Raw genomic sequence first — 7761 nt, 5'->3', positions numbered from 1 at the left:
TTGAAATGAAAAATATTAAAATTTAGTATTTTTTATTAATATTAACTAATACTTTGAGTTAATACCTTATTTTAATAGAACTAAAATTTAAAATTTAGAATTTAATTTTTAATGTCTAAAATTAACTAAACAGTGACAAAAATTTTGTTTGGTCATATAACTTACTCTTTTAAAACATAAAACCTCTAAAATTTGGCATCTATTCATTTTAAGTAAACTTATTACATATAGAATTTACCAAATCATCTGATTTTTTATGTCCTTAAATTACAAAAAAAAAACTTTCTTTTACGTCTTGTTTTTAAAAATAATAAATAAAATAAGAGAGAGAAAGAGAAGATAATTTGAGGAAGATTAATGATGATGATGAGTGTGGTGAAAGATAGCAGTAAGGAGACAGAGGATGATGTGGACTTGAGAGTGGGAATTTGATGCCACATTATCAATTCTATTAGTCATATAATCATTTTTTGTTAATAGAAATATGATTGATTATCGTTTGGATATTTTTGTCAATTTTTTAAATTTTTTGGAGACTACTTTATTATTTACGAGTATTTTTGTCAGTGTAAAAAAGTTTTGGAACTAATTTAGTGGTTAACTCATGATTTTAACTATACTTGCTAATGTTTTCAAATTTTAATTATTAATTTATCAATCCTAAAAGTACTTTTTTATTTGGTATATAGTAATTTTGCAACCACAATATATAACTTTTGTATAGTCAAAAACTTTAAATTAGAGTAAACTATTAAAATAGTATATAAAAGTTTAAATTGCTGACGAAAAAAAAAAACCTTAAAAGATGTTAAACAAATAAGTCTCTGGAAAATTTAAAACATGACAGAAGAACTAGATATTAAATACATATTCTAAAAAAAGGTTTTAGAGATTAGATTTTGATGCAAATTTTTACAATTATTATTAGAAAAATAAGATATTTTCATTCTTAAAATTTGATAATTTTATGCAAGTGATTTTTTTTAAAATTATTGTGAATGACCACATTTTTTTTGAACAATTGAAAGAAAAATCTAAAGATCAAACTTTGCTTTAAATTGTTTTGTACATCTTCTAAATATTTATTCAAATATTATCACAAAAATTTGAATCAAATGAATAAGTTGTTTGTTAAATACAAAATTTTTGTTACTTACAAAAAAAATATTTATTACTTATTTTTATCACATTTTCAAATCATTCAGGGACTATTTTGCCAATAACATCTTTTAGTGATCTTTTTATTAGTAGTTGAATCCTTCGAATACTGAACTGGTAGTTATTCTTAGGAATCCTGCTAGGAAGACAATGGGATATCTATACAATGTCTACAATGGACTTTTTATTTGGCCCATTATGAGTTAAAAATAAAAATCAACCTACATTTTATCCCAATTTCAATAACCATCTAATCCCTAATTAAAATTTTCCCTAATCCTTTTGTTGTTCCCTGAAGGTAACCATTTTCACACAACCCTCACGACCCCTGACCATCCCACCGTAGCATCTCCATCAGCCCCGACCAAACCCCCGTGACCCACCATCCAACAGCGCTGGCCAGACCCCCCAGCTCACCCTCTATCAGCGTTGTACCAAAACCCCGCGGGTCACCCTCCATCCGCGCCGGACCAGACCACCGCAGCTCATCCTCCATCAGCCCCGACTAGACCCCGCGTTTCATCTTCCAGCGCGCTCCTCTTCCATCGCCGGTAGCACTCAGGTTAGTCGCCCCTTGTTTCCGTCGCGGGTATCGCTTGGCCTTCACCAGAGTGCCTCTTCGTCGACAGAGTTCCACACCGCTGAAGCCTGGGTCGCGGCTTGCGTCAGTGCCAATACGAGACCACTGTTCGCGCCCGCTGCGTCCTGCATCCTTCGTCCTGTGTCATCCCTTGGAGCCGTGACTGTTCAACGGGTTGACATGGTTGCTGTTACGTCCCTCAAACGCCTAACGTCGTCAACGGATAACCGGAGGTTAGTGGGTTGATTTGTTTATGTGATTATAACTTTTTCTGTTGCTACTTGTTTTACATGCAATGAATCTTGTTGAGGTGTTTGATTGTTTATAGTGAAGAAATCAATTGTTGCAATTTCACTGTACCGAAACGTGTATAACAAGTTGTAGATGGTTGATATTGATTTAATCTTAGCACGAAAAATTTTGCAAAAGTTTGGTTTAAATAGCATAGTAGTTTTCGCTCACTGTTTGGATCTTTGCATGTAATGACACGTAGATTAGTTGACCATTGCCATTCTTTAGTTGATAATATTTGGATGGTTATTTTAGCATATTTTCAGATGGTTGGTTTCTATTCTAGGGAATGGATTTGCTTTTAAAAAGTTTTTAACTTGTTTGAATCAAGTGCTTTTTGACGCATTGTTTGTTTTTAAGCAACTAAGCTCGGTATCTTAATCCTTTGAAGGATACGTTGAAGTAATGTAAATGTATATATGGTCCTCAAGTCGAGCTATGTACTCAATCAATCAATCAATTAAATATAAGATTGCATTTGTTTTTTGTGATACTTCAATATTTTTAAGTTGCTATAATGTTAGATGTATGGTTGATTTTTATCGTTGCTCATAATTGATGTTAAACGTGATGCGATACCGTACAAATCGGATGTTGGTTTTTATCAGCTTATGGATGGTTGGTTTTCATCATAGTGGCTCCTTTATAGATTTTATTTCATGGATGGCTTGTTTGAATCAGGTGATATGTGAGGGGTGTCATTTTTTTCAAGAATGCAAATGTATACATGGCGCCTATAGCGGGATCTGTACTCGAATATCCATTTTTGGATTGACATGAAACGGATGGTTACTTAAATATCTATATGGATGGTTAATTTTAATTGTAGATACTGTTGTTTGGGTGTGTTAGGTTGTTGCGTTACTTGAATTTGATTTATGTTGCTGCTTGTCTTGTTTCTAATTGGTTGATCAGGTGCGTTCATTATTAGAGGATAAAGCTGAACCTATACAGTGCAATCAACCATAAAACAAGGAAAAGGAAGTGAGATCACTATTCATAGCACCTAGCATGAGAACGTTGATACAACGTGCCAAAGGATTACCAAATGAGAGAAAGATCAAAAGGAGGAAGAAGTAGCGTACTCAAGTTTAAGTACACCAGTAGAGTTTCATATTTAGCTTATTTACTGGTTAGAGTCTTGGAAATTTATTTATGATACATTTGGAGGACTTATTTCTGGTGGATCCTTTTTTTTAACTTCTATGAATCTGTTAGTGTATAGTTGTTCAAGCATGACGCACCTACGAGTGAGTCAAAATGACCATCTATTTTGTTTATGAAAATAATCATTTAGATACATATTGAACCGAACTTCCGGTATATTATGTCTTAGTACAGGAATATCTCTTTCGTATTTCAAAGGAAAATGACTTGAATCTATTAAGTGTTGACATCATGATCACTGTTCTTGTCCCAAGATCCAGTCATTCCTTTAGAATGCATGCTACAGTTAACACGGGTTGAATCCCCCAAATCCAACCATCCACATATAGAATAAAAATGAACATCCGATCTCATACAGAAATGAACATCCAACGTATTTAAGTAAAGATAATTATGTAATTACTATCTAAAACGACCAGCTATATACCGAATGATTATGTAATATAGCATATGGAAATTTGTAACAAATTTAATAACCATCAAGCATCATATACAAATCTGAATTAATCCACATTAAACTGGTTCATTGAAATTAATCAGGTTTAGATTCTTGCAACAACTACAAACAAACATTAAAACTATATCTTTAGAAAATAAACCCACCCCTTCCGCAACAATAGCATCACACATAACATTTGCGTGTGGAAAAAATACCCTTTTCATATACACTTGCTAACAAATGAATAACCATCGAAATCCTATATACATGGAGATAAAAAATAAACGTACTCAAACCCATGTCCAATAGATTTTAACTATTGCCGAAGGAGCTTAACAAAGACATGAAGCCATCAACTTGTTGAGGCTAATTTTGGCTAGCAGGAGCACCAAAGTTTATATTTTGAGAGGCCTCCAGACGAACCACCTACTAAACAACACAAAAAACAACAACATTTAACTACTTGCATAGTAATATACCAAATAATCGTGCAAGTTTAGATTTTTTAATAAAGATTTTTAGAAATAGTCTTAAAAATAATAAAACCATTAGCTAGATTTTTTATTCAAATATACTACACTAATAACGTTTTAGTGGGGTTATGAAAATCATGCACAGGAACATGGCTGATTGCTCATTGATCAGCAAGATCTCCAATGGCACCAACTCTTATGCTAATACATGTAAGGTGATTCTTTGCTTAAATAAATGCATGCATTCATATAGGATAGTACAAAATGCAACTAGTTTCAGCCAGCATCAAATATATATGACCTAATTTATTATCACATGCAAATTATTCATACATACAATCATAATAAGAATATAACACAAGCTTCAAATTGGTTGCATCAGGAGTGATTATGTTGCATCTACTTAAGTAGTTAACATAAAATAAAACCCTCTACTTGCATTAAGTGTAATGAATCAAAATCATATATAAATAACCATCCGTTATCAATGCCTCAGCGTACATTGCTTACCTTATTAGATTGCTCACCCTCTTTTATGCAATGGTTGGGAACGTTATCATGTGGATTTGATGAATTATCGTTACCGACAGAAAATGGAACACGACATAGCGGTTCAACGAAATTGCACTCCATTAACGATCTTCCGAGGAGGGGTGATGGACATATCAAAGGTGACTCCACTTGTGATCCCTCTATCTTGCGAATGACAATGTCGAGAGGAAGAACCACGGCGGCTACGACGGATGGGGTGCATGACTGCGGCAATGCAAGACCACGGGAGCAACGTAAACAATCGGACGGTGCTGCTGGGCATTCGCGTTTGCGCACATCGGTGTCAGCCGGACCTATGTCGGATGGCGGTTGGTGACTGTGGCGGCGCAGCACCGGCGAGAATCGAAGAGAAAATGAGAGAAGAAGGTCACACCGTATAGAGAGGGAGATCAGTTTTGTGTTTGTATAACTGACGGCAATCCTAATTTGTTTTAAATTTTAAATTAAAAACTATTTAAAATTAATTAATTTATTATAATTTAATTTTAATTTCACTTTAACCTCATTATACATATTGTACGTTACATATATTGGCTCCTCATATTTTTTCTTAATTTTTTTATTATTTAAACAATTAAAACCAATTTCACTTATAATACTTTTAGTTTCGAAATTTAAGATTTTTATTAGATCGATTATAATATTCAATAGACTTTGGTAGGATTCATTCACCGACTGATGCTGTTTTTGGATTAATTTTGTACTTAGATATATGATTATCTGTTTGTGAGTTAGTTTGTATTCCTTTTTCTATTTTGTTGGAAATGCCTTTGGGACTATTCTATCCTAAATGGTAATGTGAAGAGGGATAGTAGTTTTTATTGGGTGTTTTCTTTTTCTCCCTAATTTCAGATTGGACTTGTATTGAAGCATCTAAAAAGATTATGCTAACGAAGGCACTGCTATTGTGGATGAAGGAGAGGGCTATTATTAGTGAGAGAGAACGAGAGAGTAAAAGCCTACCTCCACACAATCAACCTCTGTCGTTGTCTTATGCATAGCCATTGTCGGCCCTGTCATTGCACCGTTTCTGTCCTCTGGGGCTGCAGCTACTACTATCCAATATTATTGCCTCAACTATGCCTTATATTGTTTAACAAAATAATTATAATTTAGAATTAAATACTATTTAATTTAAATTAATAAATATAATTTTAAAGATAAATATTAAAATTTAAAATAATTAGATTTTTATTTTTTTAAAAAATATTTTTTAATTTTTTAATTCGTAATTCTTAAATCGTAAACTATATATCTAAGTCGTTTTTAATGTAAAAAAATAAGTAATGTTATACATAATGACAAATTTTGTCTAAATTATGTATTTCATTAGATAAAACATTTAAATTATTTATTTAAAAAACTCATAGTTCAAGTAAAAGACATGGAGCTGTAATACACCCCAAAAGTAGGAAAAAGAAAATAACACTATAATATTTAAGAAATTAGAAGAATATAAACTTAAAAAATTTATAAAAAAAAAAAGAGAAAATGTAAGTCAAAATTTGATAAAACTTTACAAGGAGAGATGAAAAAAATGTGATTGTTATCTTCTTAATTTTTAATAAAAATAAAAGTATAAAATAAGGCCCATTATCAATACATTGAAAAGTAGAATGTAGCAGCACATAAACTACTTAATTACCTAAAACTTTCACTCAAGCTGCACATAATGGACATTTCCCCTACACACAAATGGAAAACCGACGGAAAAAGGTTGCTAGAGTTAGTGAGTTACATGCACACCATCTATTTGTTGTCCACCATATCTTTCTCAATTCAATCAGAGTCATCTATACTTTTTTAAATAAATCTACATGGCTAAAAAGATTGAAGCTTCACTTATATGATTTAAATATTCGTGATATAAAAAAATTAAATATTATTTAAACATTATTAGTTTATTTTGATATATTTTTCGTATTATTTATTTAGTTATTAAATTAGACTTTATATTTATAGGTTTTAAGTTTTTTTATTTAATTTTAACCTAATAAGATATTATAATTTATAAATACCTCCTTAATTATTGTAGTTATAGTATTGAGTAACTAAAAGTGTCAAAGTATTTTTTTTCATTTCATAATGAAATCATGGTGTGAACAAGTGAAGTTGAGTGAGTCATCTCTTATTGCACGAGAAATTAAGTAGAAGGTTGAGGAGTCCCTTTGATTCAATTTTCAAACTATGGTGTGAATAAGTTAGGTTGATGAGTTTCTTTCTTATTGCATCAAAAAATTAGATAGAAAGTAGAGTGATTTTTTTATCCAATTTTCAATCTATTCCTTTTTTGTTTTTATTTTAATTTTAATGTATTTTTCTTATTCAATTTCAATTCATGTTATTTTATTTATCTTTTTTTCGTATTATTTAGTATGAGAGTTCAGATATTAGATTAATCCTTATTAATCTATGTTTGTTCTTCTTACGTCCAAAAAAAATAAAAAAAAGGTCCAGTCTGTCGTCCTTCTTTATGATTTTGTCTTTTTTATTTGTATTTCATTAATATCTTGTCGTTCTTGTTGATTTTATATTTAAAAAATATAAAAAAAGCATACAGTGTAAATAAAAAAAAAAGAAAAAAATACAAAAAATTACCTTCTTTATATTTGTCCCTTTTCATATATTATTTTTCCAGCTATAAGATTCGATGACGAATCTTTTTTAAAGAGGATGAGAATGATATATGTTTCAAATGTTCGTAACATAAAGAGATTAAATATTATTTAAAATTTATTAGTTTATTTTGATTTTTATTTATTTAGTTACTAGATTAGATTTTATGTTTATGGACTTTAAGATTTTCTTTGTTTTAACCTAATAAGAGGTTATAAATACCTCTTTAGCTATTGTAGTCGCAGTATTAACTATTAAGTGATTAGATATTTGAAAATTCTTTTTAATTTCGTGATGAAATTATGATATAGACAAATAAAATTGAGTGAGTCATTCTCTTGTTGCATCGAAAAATTAGATAAAAAGTTAAAAAATCTTTTCAATTCAATTCTCAAATTATAGCGTGGACAAATTAGATTGAAAAATCTCTTTTATTGCATCAAAAAAATTAAATAAAAAATAAATTAATATTCTATATTTAATTT

The sequence above is a fragment of the Arachis duranensis genome, chromosome 2 (genome assembly GCF_000817695.3).
Source record: "Arachis duranensis cultivar V14167 chromosome 2, aradu.V14167.gnm2.J7QH, whole genome shotgun sequence".
NCBI classification, from domain to species: domain Eukaryota; kingdom Viridiplantae; phylum Streptophyta; class Magnoliopsida; order Fabales; family Fabaceae; genus Arachis; species Arachis duranensis.
The sequence above is the reverse complement of the archived record's forward strand: the minus strand, read 5'-3'. Positions refer to the sequence as shown.